This window comes from Dermacentor andersoni, chromosome 11 (assembly GCF_023375885.2).
Source record: "Dermacentor andersoni chromosome 11, qqDerAnde1_hic_scaffold, whole genome shotgun sequence".
NCBI classification, from domain to species: Eukaryota; Metazoa; Arthropoda; class Arachnida; order Ixodida; family Ixodidae; genus Dermacentor; species Dermacentor andersoni.
Window position 1 is genome coordinate 82,482,314 of NC_092824.1, and position 26,150 is coordinate 82,508,463.

The following is a 26,150-nucleotide window of genomic DNA, read 5'->3' on the forward strand; positions in this document are numbered from 1 at the left end:
AAGAAGGACTGCCGTTCTGCACCTCACCGTATCCTTGTGAATGGAAAACATGCCTTTCTTTAGACGTACGATCAAAAGTGTTTCGTGCCGATTTTTCTTTTTTTTTTGTGCCTCAGCGTATCTGCAGTATTCGCTCAATCAAGTTTGATGCAGGCGCAGTTTCTCGTTGAATCTAACCCCGCGGACGTGCACGGGCACTTGAAACGTCTTAAGCGTTGATCGAACGGTAAGCAACAAAAGATGTAAACTATGTGTTGGCGCATCGTCAAATAGACGCGAGGTATGAGTACACTACAGAGCTATTAATTCTAGGACAAATGAAGTAAGGAAGAATGAAGGAAATTAATTTCGTGCATTACGGGTATGTTTTCAACTCTCCGAGCCCTTCGTACTCTTTCTTTCAATGTCTGCGTAAAGCGGTGAACGCATCCCACCAGCGCTCACTGCCGACGTGCCTTCCTCTCTGGGTGCTGCCTAACAAACCGCGCGCGCGCGCAACTTCATTTCACGCAGGGACGAAAGGAAAGATATTCGTTCATAAAGAAGACTAGAATCCTCTCTTTGAGAGGGCTTTCTCGCCATGACCGCCAGAGCTGCCTCCAGGCGGTGCCACGAAACACGGCTCGCTCCGCACTTCTTCGCTAACCCTCGCCGTGCCACGAGCCCGTCAACCACCACCGAACGCACCGTCACCTCGGGACATCGCATCAGGCGCCGCGCTGTGCGACGCGGTACCGTCTCGGATAGTGTATACACTTCGGCAAGCTCCGCAAAAGCCTCGCACCACTTACGCTAATTAATAATCCAATTTGGCACACCGCACACCAACGCCGGCGCGGTGCAAACCATGCCACCTCGTTCGAAGTGACGCGAACGAAGCCCCGTTAGATAGCGGTCGCCATGGCTTCGCCTCGCATGTACGAGCCAGCCGCGAGAGAATCTAATTACGAACGCCGCGCTGGTCCCCTTCTCGGTCCCTCAAGGTCTCCGTTGGAGCGAAGGCGCCGCGTGAATCAGGCGGTGGGAAAAGAAGCACCTTCCCCTCTGCCACCCACCGACCCACCGCTACAAAGGTATAGCGAAAGGGACACGTCTCATCCGCCAGCCTCACTCAGTTCGCGTGACGTCGTAGAACCGCGTAAAGCTCGCGGCACACGCTCGTTACGTCCACGTCGTTTCGACGTCTCTCCTCGACAACGGCAGGAAGCTAGCGCCTCGTTCGTGCGGAGTGTCGCCGCTGTTGGAGAGAACATGGCAGAACACCGAGAGGAACGCTAACTGTAGCTCCGGACGAGAGCGAACACGGAGGGGGCCACGATTTTCGCGTCCGCGAAGTACAGTCGTCGTTCGTCTTTGAGCAACGTGCGGTGCTCGTGGGGAATCCAAATGGAAACAAATTTGCCGCACGCGCGCGGCTCGGCAACCTACGCAGCGCCGGCGCTGCATTAAAAGGCTTTTAGGCAAATAGCGGCGACGCCTTTGGCCTAGCGCTCTTTCGCTACCCCCCCCCCCCCCCCCCCGCTTGCTCCTCCGTGCCCTCGGAAACTCCGTATACTGACGCGTTGATCTTTCTGTCTCTGCCTCTTCTACTCTGTCGTCTTCTTGTTTTGTTTTTTTTTTTATTTCCCTGTTTTTGGTATAGCTTTCGTGTAGGCGAGACCGCTATTGGGTCTGACGTACCCCCCCAGCTCCATCCCTACTGCCCCCTCTCTCCTCCACCAGAAGCGCACGGTTCTTCTGGCCCATCAAAAGGCCATCGCATCGCGAGCGACGCGGGAATACGTACACGCCCGCATCGCAGCCAGTGCAGTGCAGCATCTGCGTTAGACGCCGAACGCGAGCAGGTTTTTCAAACTGGGGCCACCGAAAACTGTTGCGGGTTGCAAAGTTTCGGGTGCGAGCGCCTGCTGAATTAGGAATACCGGTGGCCACGCTGGAACTGCGAAAGTTCCAGCGTTCTGCGTGTTTTCGACAATCCATGTTTCCGGAAGAGCACACAAGACTTTGAGACAAAGTGTCGGCACTATTAAGAGAGAAAAGCTGAGAGGCCTGGATCAATGTTCTGACCTTCTATTCCGCGTTGGAGGAATGGAAAGGGAGTTGAACGACAGAATAGAGAATACGTTGATTATGAGGATGAAGATTGAGGTGAAGTCTCTTGTCCAGTCCGCCCTCACGCAAAAATTCGTTGAGAGCCTTCAGGCTGATGATGAGGATTAGGTGGAGGTTCCAATAGAACCTTTTCAGTCACTGGTGTAAAGACAAAACAAATCAAATCGGTGAATCAACCAAATCGCGGGCAGATGCACAAAATATGTTCTGTCGTCTCGGGAATACTCTATTCCCAACAATTCGGACTGTCCGCTCGGCCGATGAGATGCAGGTAGCGTCAGGTGAAGGCTACACCTAACCGTAATATATGAAGCAAGCTTGCATTGCACCTTGTCATGGTGGGTGGTATCCGTATTTTCATCTCTAGGTCGAGTTCGTGAAGGCGGCGATGACGAGGACCTGGCGAAGCCCAATATAGTGCGGTATATTAGCGCAGAAGTCTATGCACTAGGGCATTAGTGTCTGCTCGCGAAAATGGGATGGAGACTGCTGTGGCATTATTCTATGCCATCTTTGCCTCTACGTCGGCGAGTTCATTTCCATGTAAGCCACAGTGTCCCGGAATTCACTGAAACCTTATTCAATGACCAGCTCTTAGGGCGACATCGCGTGATTCGATAACGCGATGTCGCCAAGTCCAAGACGGCAAAGAATTGCTGTCAGGAATAATCCCATCAAGAATGCACAATTTTACAGATTCTGATGCAGTTTTGTAGCGAATTCTAAGGGGGAGACTCTAATTGCGCAAACTATAGATCAGCGAGAAATCTAGCCAAGTCACGTTGCTTTGACCCGGAACTATTCAAGAATTGTCAAGGCTAAGCCTGGAACAAAGTCGGAGGGACATCTAGTCATCTCTACCTTAAAGTATCCGATGGACGCGGCTTTATGTGCGCTTTCAGCACTGCCTCCGAAAATTCTAGTCATCTTTCTTTTTCCGTTCCTATCAGATAAAGTTGCAACCGCCTCTATCTAGTGAAACTGTAACCCTGCTACCCTCTCGCGCTATCATAGTATTTATCTTATTCCCAACCACAGAGAAACAACAAACCGGTTACTACGTCCTATCAACATCCCTGTCTTTCTTTTTATTCGCATCTGTCTATGTTACCACCACAGCCACCTGCTCCTCAACCACCTGGAAACGCGAACCCATTTCCAGGACTGCATGCGACTGTACGTCAAAGCCTTACGCGTTAGGCAGGGTGCGAAAAAGATCCCTAAACTCATTTCTCATGTCCCGTAGAAGTAGAGAAAGAGCTTTACCAAGTACAAATGGTGAACCACATTGCCTGAAGTAAGTTAATCGTTTCATCGCTGATTGCCACAAACCACCGCTCGTCGTACCCGCAAGCGAAGAATGACGCCCACACGTGCCTACAAGAACCTGCAGTCACTGCTCTTATATTACAGACCTCCGTAAAGATCTGCGTGATTGTGAAGTGTCGTGTGCAGTCTCTGCTCCAAGTTCTGTCTGGAAGTGGCTGTTAGTGTATCACAGAACTTCTACACAGGCCCCACAGCTAGAAAGAGCAGTCGCACAGAACAAATTAGATCAAAAATACGGTTGAGTAGAATTAGAGAGCGCGCCGTGAAATATGAGCAAGGCGCCAAAGATCGAATCTGCACCCGCTCCTGTCATTTAAGTACTATTTCACCATCACTTGTTAACAGAACACGCGACCGCTCCTCTATCTGACGGCAGTAATGACTTATCAATATCACAGCTACAACTAGTGGCTCACTCGATTCAAAATACCTAATTAAACGGTTCAATGTATGACAAAGACTTGGAAGGGGGAAGCCAGGAAGACGCAGGCGACACATAAGCGTTTCTAAAGGCTTTAAATGGTAAAAAAATTGCGCGAACGATGGGCGATCTTTGGCGTACAACATATTCCTGCAATACTGAATTCAGTTTTTGTGCCTGGAAAGAGCTTCTCATCAATTTTTTTTTGTTTTCGCCTGCACTTCAGCTGTATGGCCAATTCGCAGCACTCCCCGCACCTGTAGAGATTTTCTGTCAGAATCAGGTACACGCTCACTCGATATTTTGTGGCAGCTTGTAACGTCCGTCTTAAAGAATTCTTCATGTTCGCCAAACAATGGTACGAGTCACAGCTGAATGGAAGGGCAACAAGATACACCATTACTGCAAAGTACTTCCTGCCTGCTTGCTTCAACACATTACGGACAGTACTAAAGTTCAACTAAAGGCGAAAATTGTTGCATTATATGGCAAAGGTGTCACCGGATAAAGATCACTTGCTATTTGCGAATGAGTACGCTACGATGATGAGGCGGCCTTTCACGACTTGAACGGACCCACGTCCAGGTACGGGATAAGTTGGTCTCAGAAGCTACCCTACATGAACAAAAAACTTGACCTTGTTCGGGAGCATAGTTCAACGAACAAGAAAGAAGTGTGTACTTGTCGAACAGAAAAAAAAGAAAGAAAGAAGATCAAATGGGTCGCTGAGAACTTGACAGCAATGCGCTGCTCGCATCGTGGTGGTTCTACAAGGCAGCAGCTAGACAAAAGTCAGAAAGCTCCGGAGAAGACTGCCATACATCGTCCGCGGGATGTCCTAATTGCACCGGTCATTTTTCTCCTGCCTCTCTGCGCCTGGAGACGCGTTCGTCTCTGATGCGGCGAAACGCTTCGCTCACCCGTACGCTCACAACATACATCTTCTACAACGTTCCTCCCCAAAGTGATCCTGTCCAGCGAAAAGCGGGACAGAACCGGAAACGAGGCTTTAGTTCCACAGGACTCCCCGAAAGCACCCGTTGCGCTTCGGAGCCAACTCTCTCGCTTCGAAGCAACAGAACAAACAGGCAGTTCATGCATTTCGTCGCAGCGACGTATTGTCTCCTCGCAGCGACGGTTGTCTCAGTCCCGTGCCAAGCTCGTCGGTAAACGCGCCATGTAACGCATTTTTTCCAGCGTCCTCGCGCTTCGCATCCCTTTCTTCCTTCCATTTGCCCTTCTCTCGCTTTTACCGCCGTTGTACCCACTTTTGCTGCGTCACGCCCGATAGGAGGACACGTGATAGCCCCCCTACCCCCCTCCCTTAAACTTGTGTGCCGCAGTAAGGCTGGACTTTCTAGGAGGCCATGCACGCCTGCTTCTACGGGGTCGGACCAATGAGCGACGCGATATCTCGCCGTGGCCTCTCTCGAAAACGTCGCTGACGGTGGCAGCTAGAGGCAACAGAAGCAGCATACCCGCCCTGTATGCGCAGAACACGGTCAGGCGCCGCACCACCAGCACATCCGAAACGCGATAGCGAGTGCAGGCTCCCGCCTCGAACCAACCCCCCTCTCCCCCCCCCCCCCGTGCCCCCAAGCCCCGTTCATACACAGAGAGACACTTACATACATACGCACCATACTTTCGAAGTATTTCATTATTTTTCCCCCTTTCTCTTTTGTCTAGCGCAGCAGTAGCTTTTAATCAAGCGTGCTCGCACATTTTTCTCGCTCGAAACTCGCTTCCCCAACCCCTCTGTGCGTTTTTCTTTCCATTATTTTTCTTGTACGTATGTCCTGCAGGGCTCTTGCCTCCTTTCCTCGATTTTTTTTTTTTTTGCACATGTCTTCAGTGCAGCACTTTTATATCACTTTACTTCGTCAATGGTGATCAATGCGGGCCCGTCGTCGTCGTTTCTCGTGCACAGTGGCTGGCAGGCGAGGACCCCGAGACCGACTGACGGGTGAGAGACGAGTGAGAGGCAAAAAAGGGGGGGTCCGAGGGATGGGATAAGGGGAGGGGGGGGGAGGCGCAAAAACAGAATTAAGTCGGTTCGATTTTCTATCGACCCGTAATAATGCAAATCATCGATCTCGGCACACAGACTCTCGGCGGCGATCGAAAAATCCATGGGAGCCTGTGCCGAGCCGCCGCGCGCCAAAGTTTGTCAGGATGGCGGGGAGCAGGGGGGTGGGCAGTGGATGTGTAGGGGCCTCTGTGTGTGCCTGCGTTTTGTTCCTGCGTCTGTGTGTTTGTATGCGTCCGTGTGAGTTAGTGCGTCGGTGCGGCGCGGCATGTTGTGGGTTCCAGGAAAGATTTTCGCCTCTTCGCTCTCCGCTCTCGTCGGAGAGCGAGAGGTTGAGTACTCCTACGGCGGAAGGAGAAGTTGTTCCGATATCGGGTGAGAAGGACCCGCAGGCCGCCTTTCGGCGGGCCGTGCGATGCCGAGGAACTTATCGAGCGCCTCTCGCAGCAGAACCGGCCGACGGCGGCTGCTGCCGACTATACGCACACGTGGTCTAGCAAGACTGCAACTGGCTCCGCCCCTCGAGTCGGCACGGGCAACGTTACGGACCAATAGGGGGCCTCGAACGGTTTCGAGGAAACGATTTCCGATTGGTCCGTACGTCCGCGCAGAGAAGTGTCTGCACGTTCGAGAACGGAGAGAAAGAGGTTCTTGAAAGCAAACAGAGGACGGGAGAGGGTGAGGGAGGGGTTTATGAGGGTGAGCTTCGTCACGTGACCACAGTACGACAGCGCCGTCGTCGGGTGCCAGTCGTGAGGCAGTACAGCCTCGGGATAGTAGAGCGGACACCGGCGGTGCGGTAGTTCTCGGCTACGACTACGAGCAAGCCGAGATCCGACTGCCAGGTAGCCGCAATAGGGAGGCTGTCACTAGGGTCGGTCCATACCATGGACAAAACGAGAGTCGTAGAAACGCACTGCTACGAAGCCGTTCACGGACGGAGAAGCAAGACAATGTTCTCTGCCATTGCGCTCTCTAGGAGGCCCCAGCCAATAAAACATGCGTTTGCGCGCATGCTGACGCCATAATCACCATCGGCCAGACATAAAGGGGGGCCCGTGCAGTAGTGGCATAGATACAGACGCGCATAGAGCGTTCCTTTCAGGGCTTTTCGGGAATAGCAGGACGGAGGATCGAGGAAGGGAGGGAGGTTCTCGGGAGTTTCGAGAGTACAGCCCGTTCCGTTTCGACTCACAGGGCGGGAGCGGCGCATCGCAGCACAGGCCTCTCATTGCGTCTGTGAGCGTCTGCAATGAGAGAACGAGATACAAACAGGGGTCTGAGCGCCGGGCCCAACGTGTACGTCGCGCGGCAAGATTACTGTTCTCTTTTGTTTCGCTCGCGTGTACCCCACCCGCAATCCGCAGGCAGTAAGTACCCCAACCAACGGGAACCCCTGGGGTTGCTGTTTGCCGCTGCCGCGCCTTCGCCGCTCGCGTTCGTCTCTTTTCTTTTCGGTCGATCGGATCGTTAGAGGAAAAGCTCGCGAAAAAGCAAGCGCCGGGAAGAGGGGATTAGTCGATGCAACGAGCGGACGGGAGAAAACTCACCCACCCACCACCCCTGCCGCCGCACACACACCAAAATCGAAATGATTGATCATGTGATATCGAATTCGGATACGTGCATCTGCGGGGTGGCTTGCTGTGCGCCGTGCCGCCTTCGGCACGGGCAGCCCACAAAAGCCTTCTCCCGTTGTCGCTGGAGCGCCAGTTGCCACACTAGCGGAGCGCGCGAACCGCCACGGGCACACGAACCCCGAGCAAGAGCGACCGTGGAGCGAAGTCTTCCGCCGAGTCCGGCCCCGCCGACCCCAGTCCGCGCCGAAGAGACATCTCCAAACGTGGATTACCTCCCACGGGGTGTACCAACGCGCGTCCAGAACTAAGACCGTGACGCAGATCCCACTGCACAGCTCGCAAGCGCACGTTTGGACCCAGGAGACGAAACGTTCTCTTCCCGAGTGCTGCGGGACCCTGTTCCCGTTAGGAAGCTACTCCAGTATTCAAGCAACGGTGCAACAAAATCTTCGATGTCGACGTCTGTGAAAGCTGTGTGAGCGCCTCCGTTGGAATTTTCGTTCAATCCACGACGTGGCCAGATGTCTCTCGTGACTGACAATAGCCGTATGCGCTTTTGCCTCGCCACTTAAGTGCGGCACCGGGAACGTCTTCCGGAAGCACTGTACATGCTATGACCTCGATGACGTGCGAAGTTCGACATCGGAGCCGGCGGCGACGGAACTCCGTACGATGGTGGTACTAAGAGCAACAAAAAATGGGTTTAAGCGCACTAGTGGGGCGGTGTTCCTTTCCTTTACACCACCCACGAATGCGGCTCGACTCCCACGTGAAATCCGCTGAAAAGCTAGGCGACGACTTCCTTTCCGCATCCACCGTCTTCTCAAAGTGCCAGACGTTATCAATGGATAGCGCAGTGACAGCGCACTTTCTTTCACTCCTCGATGGCCGACAATCAAGGTCGTGTGAACCGTGCTACTCAGAGCTCAACCATGGATACGCTCTCTCCTAATGCGCTCTTCCCGGTCCAAAGCTTCCACGGGAGTGCCGAAGAGCGCGAGCGAAGAACGGAGAGAGGGGGGAGAGATGCCCCTCGTGATGGCGTCGAACCCGCTGCGGTAAGTGGCTTGCGTCGTTGATACCGGGCGTTTAAATTTAAACATCGCTTCTCTCTCGGGCCGTCGCCACCGCCGCTCGCTTCTGTTCTCGGCGCTTAATCCGACCGCGGCTCGTCGCACGAGGCACGCATCACTGAGCAGCTCGTCCATCACGCGTTGTCCCCAATCTCTGTCGCTCTGCGCTCAGCCGCCGCAGCGAGTCACTTCTCCGGGCCGCCTCCGCTAGGTGTGGTGAAGCCAACGAGACCCCGTTCGTGGCGTAGCTTCCGGAAATTCCCTTCTCGTTTCTTGCACCGTCTCTCGTTCTTCGGCGTGGCCGAGGACGCCCTCCTCTCTTCTTTTTTTCCCGGAAAGCAGTCAAGTCAAACTTTCCTTCGGCTCTCTCTTAATCCGTAAGCGGGATACAAAAGCAACGAAGAGATCACGCTCGCTTTTTTCATCTTTTCCTTCGTGTTCATGAATGTATTTAATCGTTTCGTAGTAGCGGGTAGGCTTCTCTCTTGTTATTTTAGAGAATACGTTGCTGAGTTGATTTTGGCGTGTACCGAATACGATACTGTGGGGACAGCTTTGAGAAGTTGGACGTACCCTTGTTGCTAAAAGGTGGCTCGTCAAAGTGCTTAAGTGCAGACAGCTTAAACCATCTTGAAGCCAAGCTGAGGGCTTGAATCTAGATGAGAGGATGAACTTCAAGTGAAAACGCTGCCTAATCTGGTTGGCCTGGATGAAGAAATAAATAGAAAGCGCTCTACGCGCTTTGTTGAAGCCAGCGGTTCCTGTGAGCAATTTCCATAAGCTCCATTTTCTTATTTGCGGGCGAGTCCTTTGGTATTGGAAACAAACCGTAGCAAGGCTTTTGCACTGCAGGCGTTATTATTTGCAGTGAAACATTACAGTCATTGTCCGGTGTGTAATACTAGGCATGCACGAGGCAGACAATAGATTTTTCTCGCCGTATATATGTTGCAGACCTTAAGTGGCTGAGATCTCTGTGTGCCGACAGCCGAATGCACTCGAAAAGCTATTTCAGCCATCGTAAAAGCGCGCAAAAAAAAACTATTTTAGAATGGTTCATGCACCAGAAAAATTCTTCACGCCGCTGTCGTGCTGGCGTTTCATAGACTAATCGTATTCGGTACTTGGTTGGCATATACTTCGTGAGGTGGTGACAAGCAGATTCTCTGTTCTGAAAGCACTTAGGTTCTCGCAGCATGCCCGGCTGTAGGATGGTACGGGAACGCCAGCTAGCTACGCTGTAGCCGAGAACCAACAGCGGGAATGAACCATCAGGAACCAGAACGAAGGACTTCAGATTGTTGGCCTCAAGCGCTTTCAGGTTGTTCTTTTTTGTAGTTGTCGCTATTTTCAGTGATTTTCGGATAAAAGAAATACATAATATCTTGGACTTTACACCGGATAAGAGTAAACCAAGCTGCTCAAAGCAGCCCTGGCGGGGCATATTAGATTATTGTTGCATCCGGTTTGCTGCGCACAAAGAGGTTTTGAGCGACGTTCAGTAGAGTTTTCCACGAAACGGCGGAGAGATCAGGAACAAACTTTCGGCAGCTACATAACGTAGACCGTGAACAGCCGTCAAGCCGCGATAACCAGTGATGGCGCAATTGTGATTCAACTCTGTAGATATGCGGCGAATTGTTCACGGATACAAGGCGACGACGCATTCGAAGGGCAGCTATGAAAGTTCATTCGAGCGACTTCGCTGGTCGAAGAGCTCTGTGGGTAGGACAGGGAAATTACTCTTGTTTTCTGGAAGTTCTCTCATCATCGGCGGTGTGAATCTTTTTAGCCTGCTTGCTGTCTCTGCTGATGGGTGCAGCGTGCTTCTTCTTTTTCTGTCATTTCAATTCTATCACCTCGTGCATGATCTAATAATGTCGCACGCACTCTGGCACAAAGTAAGTACAACCGGTACTCCGTGAGCCATTGCTACATTTAGCGACCGCGCTTCGTCGATATTGTCAATTCCAGTCTGGGTGGAGTGTGAACTTTCAGAGTGCCGGCCACAGGCTCCACACCCGTTGCAGTGCGTTCCTTTCTTCGGAGCTTGACATCGTATTTTCAAGGTTGTCGGGTCAAGCCGATGACCATTTCTTGTTTGCGGACGGGCCACGGTCATGCAGGTAGGACACGGTTCGGAAATCTTTCACGTGGAGTGAGGTACGGGCAGATTTTTGCTGTAAAAGGTACCTAGAGGTGGCGATATAGCTATGCAGAAGGTACAAACCAAAAATAGAACATGCGAGCCAGCTTCCCATTTTCGCTTCTTCTCAGAAAGATAACCGTAAGCGATAAAACGACCTTAGCCGTTCAGTGCGCGAATTTTTGCTTCAAACTGACGATGATGATGAACTTGGTGCGCTGTGGCGAAAGGGTACGGCCAAAGAGCGTCAACTTTCAAACTGCGTCGACACTGAATATTGATAACTTCTCATCCTGACGATTCGAACACTGGCACGATCACTTAATTCATTTCACTTCACTTGTGGCTAGGTGTCAACATTTGTTTATTTATAATCGCCGAACGTTGCCTTTGGATGCTTATACAGCGCGACACATCAAAAATTGCGTCGTAGAATCCCAGTTCGAATTCCAATTCGCATACCTGCCAGAAAAGGCGATTCTGGCTCTCCGAGTACACAGTCCGAGGTCGAAGTTCGAAAGTCGCACTTTTGGCGACGTTGCACGGCCGCTCGCCGGTGAGCTCTCGGAGCTGCAACGGCGCAGAGCGTATAGGGAGTAAGGTGGAGCTAGAGGAACAGCCATCGGCATACCTTGCAACGCATGTTCAACAAAGGCTCTCACCACAAACTTTTTGTGAGAGCATGTAGTTCGAAACTTGCGTTTAACTAAGTGAAAATTCCCTGTGCGAGAAGCGCGTACTGGTGTGGCGTTCCAATCGCGGATTATGTCGCCCTACGCCAACCGGTACCCAGGACGTGAGACACGTTGATTCAGAGGAATATGATGCTTTTTTTTATATGGTTCCTTGTCTTGCCATGTGAAGTTGAACGCGCCATTCCGGAGCACAGTATTGTAGGCCACGGTGGAGCGTTGGCGGATCGCGCTCGGAGGCGCAGCACAGAACGGCTCCAGTAACGCGTTGCCCAAGTTTTAAAGTCCCAGTATTCATGAAGCGTGGTCTCGCAGCATCCAAGCGCTCTCCGCGTGCGGTCTCTCGTGACGCTTAGACGCTTTGAGCCAGTGGAATTTCCATTAAAAAGAACGCTGGCCCAAAGAAATTGATATGCGAACTTGTCAGCGTTGCTTGCACGTCAGCGAGCTTGATTTCCTCATTTAGCCATTTTAGCTCACTTTGTGCTATCGCTCAAATAATCTCCACTGCGGTGCTCTCTGGCAGCTTTTACGTGCATCGGACAGCCGAGGAAAAGTGTTGCCATTGTCTCTATCGCACCCATTGCAGTTGGTCCCAGGTGGTGCGCTTATTTAGTCCGCATTACAGGCTAAGCTGAGAGTCGTGCATCCATTCAGCCTCTACAGCCACTCAACTCAAAAGTTTGTATTGCCGTAACCGTAGCGGAACTCTTCCACCAGAATGGCTTTCTTCTTGCCATCAAGAAAACGACGATGCTTCTAGGGCATTCGCGCATGCGGACCATTCCAAGCGTTGGGCGCTTAGTTGTAGCAGAAAGCGCTGGATGTTCAGAAAACTCATACTTTGTTGAAACAGCAGCTGGCAAACCGAAGCAGATCCTCGCGTCATGCAAGGTCGCAGTGGCTAAACGTACCGTGCAACATATTCTACGCTTCATTGTAAAACCTGTTTTGGGGACATAAGAACCAAAACAAGGCGCCTTTTAGTTCGTTTCACAGGCAAATTCAAAAGCGACACGTTATATTCAATTGTCACACTTACGTTTCCTTTGTTTCAGCGCGTCGAATCTAAGGAGCTAGCTCCTTATACGATCGCACGGGACTGTTGATAACTCTTAGGAATTGTACTCATTCGGTGACAACCCGAGTGAACGCTGTAAATATGAAGACTTTCGCGGGTGTCTCCGGCTTTCAAGGCATTACAAACAAAATTGATGACGTAGAAATATAAAAAAGTACATATTGAAGCACGCAGTATTCTCGTCAACAGTCAGAATCCGAAAACCTCGAACCATCTGAAAACGTATAGGAGTGGTGACAGAAAATGTTAACATAGGATTTGAGGTTGAATCGCGGAGCCCCTTCCAAAGTACAAAGTAAACAATCCCGCAAAGTGGAGCGCCCGTATGCAAAAAAGGATGATTTTCTACTTTTCGAGATTGCATGCGACACTTGGACTTTAAGGAGGAGTTGGAGCGAGAATTTATCGCTCTCTTGATACGCAACCAGACAACGGAGTGATAGCACACTGGTTCATGTACGCATGTGGAGAAAGTACAAAGTTATATAAAAATTTAGGCAATGGGCCGACACTGTCGGATCTTTTTACGACGCCAACTCCACCTCACGTTCTACAGCGTTTCACTGTAATCTGGAGAAATATCACTGATTTCTTAGACTTTCATTGGAAAGCTCTCACACTGTGATCAACAATCTAAGAAACATACTGCCAAACTGGAAATAGTAAACTACGCGTCATCTAGAATAACGCTGTGAGACTGTTTGGATCTCTTGCGAGAGTGTTTAAGTGGGTGCTTGCAAGGAATACTGAAATTTTTCTGTTGTTTTTTTTTCTCCGTTTTCTGTCTCCTTAGTTACCTATGGGCTTCGTGAAGAATCGGGGCACATCGCAGTGAATCTCTCCAACCGTCAGGTGAGTTCGAAATGCCTTTAGCGCATATCATGGAAGACGATGCCGTTCTGAATATGTCAGTGACGCGCACAGTCGCTGCCGCGATATTACGAAAACTACGTTTGTCTGAAATGGCAGGTTTGAAGCGAAGTTAAACATTCTGTCTCAGTCGCAGTAAGAGATACGAATTTGGAAACGTGAAACACGCAGTAAGAGAAATACCTGACTGGCAAGCGCGCAGTTCTATTTTAAAAACGAACAGGAACGCTACAACATTGCCGGAAATAATACCGCGCTCCTCTGTAGCGTAGGCTTACCTGGTTACATGTTCGAAAACGTGCCTTACAAATGTAATTTCCATCTTACGCAAACTGATTGTGAATTTTGAACATCCCTGCCACAGAAGCAGTAGTGACCTGTCTTATGTATGTTCAGTTGCCAGCAAAATAATTCTCAATAGACTTGCCAAGCTGCGCCAAATCAAACGTATAGGTTTGTATCCGTATCAGTGTGGTAGAGTTGATTTGCCACATTTGTCGCGCAAAACGCTTCAAAGTAGATTCGAGAGGATTATTATTTCGGGGCGCAGTAATCCGAGCATTTGTAATCGTGGAGAATGTTTCGCTCTTGCGTGATAGTGATGCCCTTCAAACTGTTTCGTCTGTTTCAAACTGTTGTAAAAGTTCCGCAGCCGGGAACACCGGATAAATCTGGCTTTCGCTGACCATACGCGCGGATAGTGCGGCGCGAAAGCAAATATGAGATAATTGGGAGAATACTACATACACTTTTAAATAACGAATGCTTAATTTCGTTTCACCCTTTTGTACAACTGGAAATACCCGGGGCCGAAGTAACAAGGCGTTGTGTTGGTAAGGGCTGTATGCTACTGGCCAGCCGTATTCCATAATAACGTATGTCCAACATCACTATTCACTGGCCTTTACTCTTGCAAACAGTTCTATCGTGAGTACATATTTTCTGAATGCGGACCCAGGCCATCAGGTAATGAAAAACACTAGCATTTAGCAACGAAATAAACGGCTGTAGCGCCTATTTCTGACAATAGCACGGCATCGAGCTCGTTTCGCGGCGCCAAATTATGAGTCACGTTCTTCTCGAACAGCGGCGTAGCATTTTGACCAGTGTCCTCCTCAGCTTAGCAGCTTTCCGCCGAGCTCAGCGCTAAGCTCCCTCAAGCTTCGCGCACCTTCTGTATTGTTCTGCGTCCGGTAGAAAACTCGTCCGCGACTCTTTCGCTAACTCCAATTATCGCTTCCTTTTTTTTATCATGTCGTACTCTCGTCGGGCCCCCGATTTGCCCGGAGCCGCTTTCACAGGCGGGAAGGGCATCCGCGACGCTATGGGCGCGCCACACATAACCCCGTTCAGTCGCTACGAGTTGTTGCGTTTGCAGCCAGCGGGTACTGACTGGCCTGGGGGGGCGTGCGAGAACGCATCCATCAGATCCAACCGCGCTTGCTCCAGTGCGCCCAAACACCGAGAAGCCACGCCGTCAAAACATATCTTCCACCCCCTACCATCGTGCGTTGGGACACGTTGCTTCCCGCTCGTGTTCTTGTGATGGTGCTTTAATTGGCCACCAGAAAAGATGCGCGCTTGGTGGCACTTTGACCCGGAGATGGAGGAATGAAGGCCAGAGCAATGGTGGTGGCAAGCTGGACGGCATAAAAAGGTCTTGGAGTGGTTTTCTTTTCTTGTTTCCTCACTGGCGGCGGATCCAGATGGCCTCTCCATTAGCCGATGCTGCCAAAATGTATCTGCTCTGTCGCCCGCTGCTTTGTTGGTTACATGGGCCGAGCAGTGCGGGATGAAAAAAGAAGAAGAGAAAGGACCACTGGCCGAGCTTTCCCCGCACTAAGCGATGCGTACGATTGCCGGAAACGCTGGAGAAAACGATGTATGAGCGATTTGTCGCGGTTCTGTGTGTCTCGTTGTGACTCCGGACAGTTGGCATTTCTTGGGCGGCACAGAAAACGCGATGGGGGCGAAAGTGATGGTTCTAAATGAGCAAAAGAATGGAAGCTCGGCTGTACGGAGTGATCGGCGAACGCACGCTGATATTCATGGGAGAGTTGACGACACTCATATCGCAATCCAGACTTATTCACGAGCGACGAGATATCTACACTCATCTTGAACCAAAGTATAAGGAAGCTGTCTGAACTTGCATCGTACTTCGTTCGGTGAAGTTCGCCTTTAGTTCAGTCGCGCGACAATTGCTGTCAGGTTCTCGACACCGTCGGCAATGTTCGAAGAACAACGCTAACAAACATACCAAAAAAGCGAGAAGACATAAGCGACCATCGCCGAGAGCTTCGAGAAACAGAACTTTTGTAGAAAGAGAAAATAATCAAATTTCATCGGTTTCGTTCAACTTCCGCATGCGTTCCCAATTCTTAGAAACCAGTGGGTCTCAGCAAATGAAGGTGGACGAAATTTTTAACCCAGTGACAACACAACTTTCTCAAGAGACATAATGTAATCTGACGCAATATAGTGTAATTTGACGCAGTGTGCCAGTGTGGGAAAAAAAACGATTTATTTTTAACTTGTGTGCCAAGAAAACCATGCGATATGAAACGCCGCGCTACGTAAGAATCAGCGAATAGTTCAAACAGTTTTCTTTTCTTCTTTTTTTTTTCTTAAACAAGCGCCCAGCAATCTATTCAACATATTGAAGTGCACTAAAGAAGCTCAAGGCCAGAAAAGTATGACTTAGGAATTGATCGGCGCACCGTATACCGCAAAATCGACTCCTTGCATATTACGCCGGCCCACTAGACAGTAGTAGAGGGCAATAAAGGCTTAGCGCACAAGTGAATCCAAGGTACATTACGAAGGAATGAAGTAGAGCAGAGTACAGCACAGTAGTATACAAGGTAAACTAACTCACACCCTTAAAAGTTAATAACTGTATTATCAATATGTAACTCGCACCCTTACACCATTTTTTCGCTGTCCTTACATACTTATGCACTTATAACGGTGTAATTTTTTAGAGCGTATATGAGAGTAAAGAACGGCGAATGCCGGCCTACGTTTGAATGCTTGTTACCTGCGTGTTACTTGCAGTATCGTGAAACTTACAGGGTGGTTTCAACAGCGCAAAACTTATCATTCGCGGCATTTTGGACATTAAAGAGACGCGACAGAATAATCTCTGAAAGTTATCAAAGCGGCTTAAATGAAAATATTGCGGCAAACAGAAGCGTCAGTGGCTTGATTGTTACTTACGACAGCGTGAGAGAGGATAGAAATGAGGCAGTTGCGGGATGTCAATCAAAACAAAAACGCGGTTTGTTACCCTGCAGTTGGGGAAGGGGGAGGGCAGGTAGAAAGAAGTAGAGGACATGCATACGCGCGCAGCCACCCACAGAAACTTACATCAATCAGTATACTAAGGGCGCCTACACACGTCTGCTGCATTTGAGAACTGTAACAGCGCCTTCGTTATCCCTCTGTTAATGGTGAATCTTGGGCAACGTTGTAAGTGAAGGAATAGATAACCCTGCCCCGTTTCCTGCCACCCTGAATTACACCCGCTCCCCGAATACGGGCGTCGGAGCCGCTGTGTCCTCGTAATGAAGCTATCGAGAGGCCAACCTGAGGGCACCGATAGCTCTAGTGTCCATTCTACTTTACTTTGGTGGTAGCAAAACCAACAAAACTGATAACATCTACACCAACACACTGGCGTCTCGCAACCAGTAGTTTGAGACCAGTCGCGCTGATCTAGTCACTGTTCTGCTCATCCAGCCGTTTTAGTTCTCTACACTTGCATTTACGTTTGAATGCTCGCACTTCCTTGCAGCGTTATGTGCCATAGTAGCGTGATAATAGCTGACAGCCCGTAGTGGGTTTTACCTGGGGGTGCAAGCGGCGTTATAGCGACGTATTGAAGTGCACGCCCGTCGCGCGAGTTGCGGCTATAATGGGCGAGGCTTCTGCACCGCTTCTCATGCGACAGTCACTGTATGATCTGCTTGTCAAATTGCATATGTTGAGTAGAATAGGATAATCTATATCGTCTCTGTTTTAAGGCTAACTTCTTTACACGCCGCAAAACTAAGTCGCTCGTTTCGCTAGCATCAGCGTCAAGCGCTGTGCGCCGGAGTGGTTAGCTTTGTCAGAACAGACACCGCGCCCTTTGGGACACTAATAATCAATCACGTGTAACGTATTTTCGACGTATTTCCGGCGTTAGCCTGTCCATTATCGTTGTGCAATGCACGTACTTAATGCTATGACCTGCACGACCACAATGTATCAGCTCTGATCCGTAACAAAAATGAAGCGCCTTTGCAGCCGGAATTACAGTGCCGCGAACGCGAAGCCAGCTCCAAGCGAAGCCAATCAGTGGATATCGGTGAGTTGGCGTAAGTTATATGCAGTGATTTCCGCCTTGCGAGTCTCTTAAGCGCGGATATACTATGTTCGGCGCATTGCCGACTTACTTTCATCGGAGCGTAGCCCAACTTCGGCTCTCTTAATTTGTAGAGCGCGATGAACGCCTTGTAATCCTAGCCAAAGTGTGCTCCGTGCCGGTAACCCATTGAAGCGGGCACCACTTCATATGTACTTCCGTGTTTAGCTATGCACTGCGTAGAACAGTACTGTCCTCAACCTACGTGTCGTACTGTTTTGTTCCAGCGTTGCGACAACGTACAGACGACGTGCAACGAGTTCCCAAAACTGCCACCGTGACCCGGAACTCAATACTTCGGAGTAGCTGAGCCGACCAGGACTCCTTTTTTGGAGAACGTGCCTATAGCCAAACATTATACGGTAAGCCAGATCCCTTTCAGTGGGCGAGCTTAGTTTCGCACGCAGTCGCACACAATTTTCTGTCGCAACTGAACACGAGGTCGCGGGTTGGATTACTGCTGAAGCAGCAACATTCGGACGGCCAGTGCAAGAACGTTCTTGATCCGACATTTAATTTCAGGTTCAAGAACCCCCTAGGGACCAGAACCAACACCTTCGCTTCCGCTACGACGTGCTCTATAGCCAAGTTGTACCTCTACGACGTAAGGCTACATCAACAGGGCACTCATTCCTCTTTATTCAACTGTTGTATTCCCCATGTTGGGGTTTCACGGTTCTAGTGTGTTTTCGTTGCAAAACTTGTGTTTAGTGTGTTTCTTTGCAGAACAAAATCGTGCTCGTGCTTCACAGGTAAACGCAGACCATTCCTCCAGCTGCGTACGCTTTGTTTTCCAGCGTATGAAAACATCCGTGTCATACTTTTCAGTAAAGTTGCATTGAATGGCCTTAGGGCTGAGCATAAGGTCATCTCTCTGGGTTAAGTCCTGCTGTTGCCACGAAAGACGCATAAGAAAAAAAGGACGGAGTGGAAACACCAAAGCAGAGATATCTTTCGCAGTGCGTGTCAGTTCTTGGACGAATATTTATTGTTTTTGTGTCCTTGGTGCCACGCTTACCAAAACGGCATGTGTAAACCGATCCACGCATTCGCATCTTACGCGAAATCAGTTGCTTTTGTAATATTTCTCGACCTAATGTTGGTGAAAACCGCCTTCGCGAAGGACTTAGTGTCTGTCAGGTGTTCCTGTGATTGCGTGGCTATGATTACAGAATTTTCCTCCTACCGAATGCAATCGCCAGCATAAGAAGGGCGGAATGATTGTATATAAGCACATATTCCGAGTATTCCAGTAAAATAGTGTTCACTGAATGGCAGGTTACCAATTCTTTGCACAAGCCAAAACTTTAGTTTTCTTAAAGTACGCTGCTTAAACTTTAAAACTTTCTCTCCTCGTCTCCATTTTACCCTATGCAGCATTATTGAGAAATTTAAGATTTTCATACAGATTCTTTTCCCACGTTCTAGAACCTTAAAACTTTCTCTCCTCGTCTCCATTTTACCCTATGCAGCATTATTGAGAAATTTAAGATTTTCATACAGATTCTTTTCCCACGTTCTAGAACTAAGCACCAACATAGGAATGTACAACGAGATCTATTTTCTTTTTTTTTTCTAGTGTGTGACAATTAGATGACAGGTGTCAGTGACATACTTCTATACTACCACATAGCAAAAAAGAAAGAAAGAAAGAAAGGGAAAGACATGCGGAAAGGGTATGGTATGGTACTTTATTTTGCCTAAACTGCCACCAAGTGTTTACTAAGCAAAGGCACGATTGCTTACTATTCAACTCCGTGCAAATAATAATAACCATGCACATACGCGACGACTTTTAGTTGAAACCCGGACTTCAAGCGAGAAAAAAACGCAAGTAATATTATTCTCTCGTGGATGATATTCAAAATATTGCATAAAGATTTACTCTTCCTTCATCAATCTTTCGAGCTCGAAAGTACGTAGTATTAAGACAAACAAATCAAGGCTTGAAGAACATGCAGCCCTGATCCCTCATTTTTTTTTTATTCCTTCATACTGTGACATCTTTTTTGTTAGCACACAGATAAACTTTCGGTTTGTCTATTTGAAGATTTGTTCACAGGTCTATTACAACAGCGTTGTTGAGCTCACATAACTAGCGCTGTAAACGGAACTATATAACCGGATATAGAATAGCAGGTGCTCACATTGTTCAAGTTGAGTTGAAGATCTACGGATTTCGACAGACTTCGCAAGGCGGCAACCTTTAACAGCACTGCTACTCCTTGGCTACGGTTTGCACTGTTGTACTGGATACGAACCCCGTCCAACGTCTCATGCCAAGCGCTACGGAAAGATGAAGGACATAAGCCGCCGAGCAAGAACCCTGCTGTACGCCAACCGATCCATCCATGTAAACTTGTAAACAGCCATGGTAGCTATTCTATTGTCGTACTGCTACCTTAATTCTGTGAGAGGGGTCACTTATTTTGACATCAAGTACGATATCGCGAATTAGGAAGCACAAACTTTTGTATTTGCTGGGAGCATTCTGCTGGGAAAACCGTCACGGGTACCGGCAGTGCCAAGCATCGAGCGTAGATAAGGCCGCAGATTGAATTCGCAGCCGAGGAGGGTAGAAGATACTGCGACCGACCCGGCGCCACTTCAAGGCAGACAAGTCAGACACGTCTTGCTTTACGTAAACAAAAGTTCTTTCCGGTCTTTTTTCTTAACGCAATCACTCTTAACGGTGTTTTATACAGGCTACGAGGAGTTCATTGTAGGTACTTACTGGTGCTTATAATTTTTAGGGTTCCTTGTCCGTAGTAGCCAAAAAGATCAATAAAGCTTTGTTTCCACCGAGGAACCGATCTCCCAGGTGGGTCAGTAATGAATGGACCTGCCGTGCTGTCATCGTCATTGTCGTCAGCCGTCGCCGTCGTGGTGCCATCGTAATCAAGCTGTCCTCATCTTCGCGCCATCGTCATGCCATCGCCATGCCATCGTGCCATTGTCCCCTTCGTGTAGTTATTGCCATCGTGCCACTGTCCTCGCCGTTTTCGCCGTTGCTGTCGGGTCACCTGCGACTACTTAGCGCTTTCTTTTGAGTTGAACCTCCACAAAGCTTTAGAATATGCCAGTTCATGGGAGCTTCTCCACAGCCCTCTTGCGAAATAGTTGCATATGTACAAATGAAATGAGTCGAAACGCCTTTTCCACGTTATTGCTACAGACGGAATCACTGCGCCGTCAGTTTCTGAATACGCTGTCGTCACAAATCTCAATGCCAGAGTCACATTGGGTGTCGAATGCGGAAAAGTGAAGACCTGATTCTTGTTCCCTCGCTATTTTGTGTAGCTGGAATACGTGACTCTAGCCACTGCAGGGATCTATTACGGCGTTAGCCTTCAGAACGTCTAGAAATAGCGTCGTTCAAGAAAAGACGGTACTGCGGTAAAAAGCCCCAAGCGGCTAGCAACCATCACACAGCGAGTGTTGCAAAGAGATCCTTACGTGTTTTTGTCAAGAAGTCAAGCGTTTTACGAAATCTCGTCTGGTCGGTATTAATCATAGTCGAAGAAAAGTGGCCACCGACCACAAGCATAAACAACAACAACACGTCTCGGCTACCGTACGAGAGTCGTAACGTCGTGTTATTATTTATGTTGGTGAGTGAGCACCCAATCTTGCTCTGACTTTTTGTCAAGGCTTCCTTCCTCTGAGGTTTCCTCACAAGCTGAGCTCAACATGAGTAACCCAGCGCGAGGAACAGTTCCTTGCCTCCTGTGTTATGAGAGTTAGTAAACTCTCAAAAGTTCAATTTCTCCCGGTCGCAGCATTATTGCCGCAGTGATTACGAAACCGGGGCACATAGACTGTGCGTCTTTCCTATGGCACAATACTATGCCGCATGCCCACGCAAGTTCTTCCTCAGTCTGAAACAGGCAAAACGCCCACGGAAAACTCGAGTATCATCAACCACTTCATATTCGTTCTAGCCTGGAAGCGACTGTGGTGACAATCCAATGCGTCCTCTTTTTTTTTCAGTGCTCGCTTGGTTCGCTGCAATTCTTTGAATGAATGCAAATATAGCCCGCGAGACGCTTATGGATGCTGCAAAATTTTATTTTACAGATTATTCCTGGACAAGGAAGACCACGATTTTCAGATCGACACAAGATCAATGCGATGAAGCAGACGAATCCAGTGGAAGCGGAAGAGGCTGTGTACGTACGTCCAATAAAGGTACACTAAAGGGACACATTAGCCAAATTTAAATAAAAAGTTATCGTCATACAACCGCAATGAGTGCACTACTGTCTCCGAGGTCAGAGCTTCCATTTACGACGACGCAAATGCTGGAGAGCGACGGTGCAGCCGCTTCGGAACGTGGAACCGGTTCCCGCAGACGTAAGTCATTTCTGCAATGGTTTGATGACTAAGCGTAATAAAAAAGCTTAAACCACAGCGCTTAAAAGTGAAATAAAGTGTCATTTCCCTACGTTTTTCTAATTTATCCAAGCTTTCAAAGGAGGAACACCTTAATTATACCTAATTCTTTCTTTCTTTCTTTCTTTCTTTCTTTCTTTCTTTCTTTCTAGGGCGAAACAGGGGGAGGGGGGAATCAACGGGTCTTAAGATTCAGGGGAGATGTACCCTGCCCCTACCCACAGCAAGCACTTCTATATTTTGCTCCCGCCGAGCGTGCAACTTAGCTGCCAACACTAGTAATTTTTAGTCTCTGCTCAAACTCCACGAGGAATAGACGGTTGGATTTTGTACCATGAGGTGTCTTACGCGACTAATGCGAACTACTGCCTGCAGTACCATGTAGAAACATAATTTTTAAACAATGACTGAAAGCCATTGTTTACAAAAAGGGGCCATGAGCACGAGGTCGCGGGATCGAATCCCGGCCACGGCGGCCGCATTTCGATGGGGGCGAAATGCGAAAACACCCGTGTACTTAGATTTAGGTGCACGTTAAAGAACCCCAGGTGATCGAAATTTCCGGAGTCCTCCACTACGGCGTGCCTCATAATCAGAAAGTGGTTTTGGCACGTTAAACCACATAATTAATTAAGAGGGGCCATGTGATGACGTACTTAAATAGCTGGTCCTTAGCTCCATATAACAGTAGCCCAGCTGACGGATCTTGATACCTACTTTTGTTTATGAGCTATCTTTCCCTAATAAAAACACCATCGTCATCCTCATCCTTGGGCGGCAGTCTGGAAATTGCCAAATTCCGCCATATTGTCTAATTCGCCATCTTGTCAGCTCTCTTTGGTGCAAAGCGCCGCTACGGTCTCTCTGATTGGCTCGAAATGCCCCCATTGCAGAATCTGACGATATGGCGTAACTCGACCATGTCCAGAGTACCATCTCTGGTCATTACAAAACGCAAACACCGTTGATACAAGCAACACAGTTTCCGAAAAAAAAAGCAGTAAGTAAAGCTTCACCGAACGTTCCACACGAGGAGCACAAGCGCGTGCATTCTATCAAATTGGGTCTCTACACTTCCTGAAACTTTAATCTCGGTACTTAAAGCATAAGCTCTCGAACCAAGCGATCCTTTATGGTTTCCTGATTTTATTTTACAGCCAGTCTCGCAATTCCTTTAGTACCTCTCCGAAACACAATGGCCTCTTGCTCTCCAATCTTCTTAGGTTGGGCCTCGTCTCGTAGCTCATTAATCTCGCAGCTGCGCACAAGCCATAGTTCTTTTCCTCGCCTCTACGCTTCAGTGTAGCCTCCTCGGTCACCCCCCTCCACGCTCTCCCGCCTAAATTCTGCTGAGAAAGGTGACAATGCGCTTCCCCGCGACTCGGACAAATCGCCGGGGCCGCGTATGACACGCGAGGCACCGCAGAACAATGGAACCGCGCGCCGCCTAGCGGCAGCCTCTGCGAATACGGCACGCATATATAGGCGAGTGGAAACGCTATGCGTCCCGCGCTTTCTGATCAGAGTGCTCCCGAGCGCTGCCCCGTCCTCAACGTAGACCCTTCTTTGACGCGCAAGAAAGAATAAGGCCGAGCAAAATTAAGCTTGCAAAGGAAAACACACGAGGCAGCGGAAGGGAGCGCGGGGCGCCCACCACCTCAAGGAGCAAGCTGCTTCGCGCGGCCCGCTGATTGATGGGCTCAATCTGGTGCGTTCCCTGTCTGTGTGCGAGCGTGTGTGTCTGTGCGGCGGCGCCGAATCTCGCCTTCGACGAGACGGACGGCGGAGGAGGAGAAAAGCCGGGTAGCGAAGAAATCTGGGGTCAAGTGATTTCTCCCTTTCTTTCTTTTTTACGCTTTCCTGCAGTACTGCGTAACACTTGCATTCATATATATACGCGCGTAACACCCCCCCCCCCCCTTCCGCTACTTCCTATCCGACGGCTCTCGCTGTCGAGACTTTGATTTGCCTTCGCGTATACGGAAGATGCGAAGCAACGGCCTGGCGCGTAGAATTCGTTTCTGTACACTTCCCGAGGTCTGGTCGGTGTCTCTCCTTTAAGTTAGTTTTTTCTCTGCGAGTTCCCGACCTAATACGAACACTCGATGACGCAATGGAGAAGTGAAAGTTTTCTATACTGCATACGCCATCTTTTAACAGGCATTGCCTCCGCGTCATACGTTAACGTTACGGATCGCTAATAGTGCGAAATAAGGTCCAGCGCCTTCCCTGTTCACTTATGCGTGCCTCTCCTAGTCGCAGCGTATTTCGTTTTCGGAAAAGCGGTGATCCGGCGGAGCCTCAACTAATGGACGAGGCGTTCTGCAAAGCATGTCAAGGCGGAGCGCTTACTCGCACTGCTGCCAGACTAACACCATGTTAAGAAGCAACGAAACCACCACCGACACCATCTTCCACCACCTAAGCGCGTTAGCATCAACAGTTTTGATTCCCGCGATGGGTGTCTATCAACTCCGACAGCATTGCATAAGTCTTAGCTAAGCACATCTGTCTGCGTCAATCGTTTGCAAGATGGCCATTGCAGTTCGTTTTCAAACTCAGTAAACCAAAAGTTCATTACGCCTCACGGTTGCTTATTGGTTGTCCAAAATGGGGCTAAACTTCGCTCAGGCTCAGCCTCCCTCTCGCAGTTTAAGGTGCTCAGGACAGTACAGCTGACAAGGCCGGTGCACGTAACGCGACTCTCGCGAGTGTAAGCCAGTCATGGAAGACGAAAATTATTCCGTCTAGCTTTTGTTTTCGCAATAGACTTTCGAAAGCCCCTGTTGTTGCGTACGAAAGACCCGGCCAATGGTAGCTGTCTCGTCTTCAATGACACACGGGAAGATACCCTGAAGGCACAAAGCCGAAGAATGCTCACGAACGACCGAAGGGGAGTGACAAATGTCTGTCCTGGATGATACAAGTGGGTGCTATAAGCGCTTCTGTAAGTTAAACCGCCGAAACAAACAAAAGCCGACATAAACACACGACTCACTCAACAAACGGAAATGACAGGGAAAACGAAAGAAACAGCCGATCCGTTTATTCTTTCTTTCTTCCTGGCCCCGCCAGAAGGCGCCGCTCAGCGCGCCGCTGCAAGATGACTGCTGCTCATTACTCTTGTATTCTGCGCCATTTTTCTTTCCACCAGCGCCTACACTGCGAACGGTGTCGCAGCAGCGATCGCCAGACGCGGCGCGTCGGCGGCTGTAGGTTTTCGATGACAAGCCGCTTGCCAACAGCGAGCTGCCTTTCGCCGAGCTCGAACCGGCAGCAGAAGACAAATGGACGTAGACGTGTCGTGTCATGTTTCCCTGTTGCCCCGTGCAACTCCGTTCTCTTTGCGCTCCGCCGATAGGCACACAGCGATCGCTGTTGCGGAGTGTTCAGCTCAAATCTCCCGCACGCACCTAACATTGCGGAGAAGCTTTCCTCTCGTGGTCTCTCGCATTCTAAGCTTCCATTTGCGCTTCAACGAGGTAAACTCTGCCACATCGCGAAGGCGAGCTCTGCTGAGTCAAGCACTCGCAATTTTTGGTCCCGCCAGGAGTGAGCGTTTCTGTGGTGAAATAAATTTACACGAAAACGTGACACCTTTGTGTTTTAATATGACGGTATACGTGGAATTATCTTTGCGCATAGGACAAGTGAAACCGCCCTTCACAAGAGCAACCGGAGTGACAAACTCCAGGGGCTTGCATTCCCCAGATGATGCTGAGCATCATCTGGGGAAAAATGTTCGCTTTTATTATCCACCAATGCGAAATGACATTACTAGGAATCTTGTTTCCGCACAAACACGTTCACTTATGTGATATAAGTAGGCTCGCCCCTGTTTAACTAATTAATATCGAAGAATAACAACCTGCAATAGTCTATTCTCTCCTGAAGATTTCTCTAAAGAAATGAACTTTTCATTCGCTTTCGGAATTTAGTGACCTTGCTTCTTGATGCTTGGAATACTATCACAGTTGTAAACTTAACCGTCAATTCAAGCACTCCTGTGATCACCCA

The 26,150-nt window shown here is 49.3% G+C and overlaps 1 protein-coding gene and 1 long non-coding RNA gene across 4 annotated transcripts in view; one reads left to right on the forward strand and one right to left on the reverse strand.

Moving 5' to 3' along the window:
• Positions 1–26,150, reverse strand: part of LOC126517943 (uncharacterized) — a 162,307-nt gene that overhangs the window by 11,384 nt on the left and 124,773 nt on the right. The window lies entirely within an intron of this gene.
• On the forward strand, positions 6,748–23,477 carry LOC129381510 (uncharacterized). Of its 2 annotated transcripts, XR_008609683.2 has the most exons (5): positions 6,748–8,529; positions 13,257–13,315; positions 17,969–18,103; positions 18,264–18,345; positions 21,819–23,477. It is a non-coding gene; the product is annotated as an uncharacterized lncRNA (long non-coding RNA). The 2 variants fall into 2 exon arrangements; XR_008609684.2 differs by lacking the exon at positions 18,264–18,345.